Here is a 4,289-nt window from a genome sequence, read left to right as displayed (position 1 = left end):
ACGGACCCTGAAACTGGGGCTCAGAGATGGAAAGCGACCTGTCCACGGTCACACAGGTGAATGGAGGAGGAGCTGGGACGGGAACCCAGGCCTTCGAGCACCTGCCTCCTCACCTGCCCACCGCTGCTCTCTCACAGGACCACGCCCCCTGGACCCCTTACCTGAGCATTGCGTGTATTCTGGCCATCATCGCCTCCTTCTGGAGCGGTCCAGGTAAGGCACCCCCACTTCTGCACCAGCTGGCCCGGGGCTCACAGCACCACGGATGGATTGTACAGATGGGGAGTCCGCAGCCCAGGGAGGGACGAGGCCTGACTGGGGAGGGGGCTGGAAGAGAGAGCCCCCCAGCCCTTAAGTACCATGACTGCCTTCGTTTCCATCCCATAGATGGTGGGTGATGCGCTCACTAAAAGACGTGTTAATGATAACATACAACATATAGCAACGGTTGACGGTGCGAGAACCACGAGCCAGACACACTGATTTGGGATGAATCGAAGACACTCAAATTACAGTCTGTGCCCACAGAGAAGTTACAGTTTAGCGTAGAAGAGGTAACAATGATGACAATAATAACAATAATGGTAATGCCTAAGATGTATTGGCCACTGGTTATGTGCTCTGCTTGGCCAAGACCTCGATGTGCTCAACTCATTTAAGGCTCGCGACAGCTCTGGAGAAGGTGGGGGTGGGAGGTGACCGGCATAGGGCGAGCAGCCATGGAATCACCTGACTCCTGGGGCCCTCACCACCACCTTGTGCCACCCGCAAGAGAGTGGAGTGTGGAGCATTCTGAGCCTCCGTTTACCCCGACTCACTCCCAGCCCCAGCTCCGCCATTTCCCTATTGGGAAAGTCCTCTCCTCTCCTTGGGCCTCAGTTTCCCGACCTGTAAAATGGCCAGGGTGGACGAGACTGAGGGCCCTGCCATTCCTGGCTCCGGGTCTGTGTCCCCTGTGAGAGGCCCCATCGGAGGCCACGGTGGGACTGAGACCGCCCAGATCTCCCAGGGGGCATTGCTGCGGTTCCTCTTTGTTTGGGTTTCTGTGCTGACGGAAACACACTCAGTTTTTATCAGAGCAGAGAGACATGAACCTCTGTTTCTCCCTTCACGTTGCTGATTTTGCATCACGTTCCATGTCCCGTCACATTTGTGACGAGGGAAAAGCCTCTCTCCCCACCCGGGACCTCGGAATGTTGTAATGAGGGGGCAGAATGGGCCCGGGAACAGCCGAGGAGGGCGTCAGGCACACACCTGTGTGCGCACCTGCCCACGCACACACACCACTGCTGTGATGGCGGTCAGGAGGCTGCAGGAGGAACAGGGAGCGCACCATGCAGGAGGAAGCGTGCGTAGTCCGTGCGTAGTCCCGCGGGCCTCCCCCTCCCCCACTCCCGGGCGTATTCCCCCTCGGGGCCCTTGGAGCGGATGGCCAGGGGGCCCCATGCTGGGCCTGGAAACACTGGGGAGCAAATCTGGAGACAGGCAGTCTCTGCTCTCATGAAGTTAATAAGCTGGTATGGAATCGTCACCTGAGATGTCACAGGCCCAGTGAGGCCTCTCCTGACAAAGTCAGACACACCCAATGCGTACGCACACACACATACATACACACAAACACACACGTACACACATGCACGCACGCACACGTACACACGCACACACATACACATGTACGCACACACACGTACACACACGTACGCACACACGTACACACATACACACACATACACACCCGCACACACATCTGCACACACACATACACATGTACACACACGTATGCACGCACACACGCGTGCACATGTGCACACACGCACACACGTATGCACACATGTACACACACGTGCACACGTACACATGCGCGCGCACACGTACACACATGTACGCACACACGTACACACATGCACACACATACACACCTGCACACACGTACACGCACACACACACGTACACACACGTACGCACACACACATACACACACGTACGCACACATACACACACGTACGCACACACATACACACACGTACACACGCGCGCACACACACGTACACACACGTACACACATGTACACGTGCGTACACACACGTACACACGTACGCACACACATACACACACGTACACACACGTACACACACGTACACACACATACACACACACGTACACACACTCTGCCACATCGTCCTGCTTTGCTTCCTTCATAGCGTCTTTCACTGGCTCATCTTTCCTGTCTTTAATTTGTTAAATGCGGGATCGTCAAACCCTCTCTGTCCGCGCTGGTGCCCTGGCCTGCGGGAGGCCTAGACCCGGGCTCCTTCTGTGCCACAGCCCTGCCAGGCCCTGGGGCCCCACTGTCCACTGCACCCGAGTGTGGAGGCTGCGTCTTTAGAGCCTCGACCAAGGCTGCAGCAGCTCGGCCACACGTGCTCCCGCGCTGAGGACAGCACATAGCAGACTGTGTGCAGGGCGGGTGGGCGGCCGCCAGGCAGCCCCAGCTCCGCAGGGCGGCAGGCGGGCCACAGCTCCAGCCCCCTCCACTGTGAGCGGGGTCTGCGCACTTCCATCGAAGTGCCCAGCACTGCCCGAGACCAGGAAGGTGTCGGCAAGGACTTGGGGATGGATTCATTACGATCAGAAAACGCGGATCGAAGGGGCCGAGATGGGCCCTGTCAAAGCCAGAGCTCTTCTAAGATAAGGACACGGGAGGGCACCCCAAAAGTGATCTGGTTAACCCCAGAGGCAGTGGTGAGGTCTTCCCCGGCCCCAGCCTGCTCTTTGCACTTCCGTCCCCCCACTAGACCACCGCCCCACCCACCCACATGCGGGGTGGCTTATCTCATCTTTAAAACGTCAGCTCTTGAATCTTGAACTTCCTTAGACCTGGACAGCCCCCGCCCCACCCCGTGCTCCCGTAGCCCCGCAGGTTTGCTGCCAGGGTCACCCTCTCTGCCCCGTCTTGCCGTGGCTGTGGTCGCTCACTTTCTCCTGACGTCTGGAAACGTTTCGAGAGCGAAGACCTTGTCTCCATCGCTTCCGAATTCCAGGTGCCGAACACAGAGCCCGACAACTGGTCGGCACCCAACAAATGAGTGTGCGTCTCATGCGTTCATTCCGCACCCACTCACTGAGTCCCTACTGGGTGACACGTGGCGTTTTCTGACGCCGCTTCTGACACCAAATGTGTGGCTTTTGCTGACCTCAAGCGAGTCGTTTTTTTCCCCACACTAATTCTCCGGTTCTCTGACACCAGCTGGGTGTCCCACGATTCAATTAAATTCTGACACTCTCTGCCCGGAGTGAGCACAGAGCTCACAAACAAGGGCTCAGTCCCACGAGACCGCCCCCACTTCAGACACCAGCCACCAGTGGGGGCCCCAGGCGACCACATGCATTACCAGCCAACTGTGAATTCAGGGGTGCCCAAGACCCATTCCCCCTCAGTTTTAATAGTTTGTTAACATGACTCACAGAACTCGCGAACATGCTCTATGTGTAATTACCACTATTACAAAGCACACGACTCAGGAACAGCCAGTGGATGAGACCCACAGGGCAAGGGGGAGGGGGGAGGAGGACCAAGCTTCCGTGCCCCCTCCAGGTGAGCCAGCTTCCCAGCGTCTTACTGTGCCGCACCCCAACCCTGTCATTTAGGGGGGTTCGTAGAAGTCTCACTATGCAGATGTAATTAGGTAGACGTTATGTGGGCACTGGTGCTTAAACTCCACATAGGAAATGAGGAGGGGGTTGAGCTAAGGGTTACAAACCTCTAAGCGAGGCCAGCCCCCCTCTGGAAACTACCTGTGGGCCCACAGATGTCACTCTATTAGCACAAACTCAGGTGTGGTGGTGGAAAGGGGCTCATTAAGAAAAAAAAAACATACTAATTTATGAAGTATTTATTTTTAAGGAGCAGGTACATTTTCTAATTGTCCAAAGTATAATGTGGGCCCAGCAGTGACCCTGGAGGTGGCCAGCTGAAAAAAATGGGAAGAACATCTGGGTAGAGACAGAAATGAGAGAGTGGGGTGCGTCCAAAGACACAGTACAACGGGAGCAGAGGGTCTGGGGCGAGGGCTGTGGGGACAGTCCCAGGGAAGCCGTGCAAGATCGTCATGGCCTTTGCAGGCTGCAGTCAATGGACTCTGTCCTCATGGAAGTTGGCAGCCACTCAAGAGTTTGAGGCACGAATGTGACATTATCAGACTGGTGTTTAAAACATCTACAATGTATGGACTAACTTGGAAGTAAAATATGGAAGATGGGAGAGGCTTAGAGTAAATCCAAGGAGATTA

The sequence above is a fragment of the Pteropus vampyrus genome, unplaced genomic scaffold, assembly GCF_000151845.1.
Source record: "Pteropus vampyrus isolate Shadow unplaced genomic scaffold, Pvam_2.0 Scaffold163, whole genome shotgun sequence".
NCBI lineage: Eukaryota > Metazoa > Chordata > Mammalia > Chiroptera > Pteropodidae > Pteropus > Pteropus vampyrus.
This window is presented reverse-complemented; position numbering follows the sequence as displayed.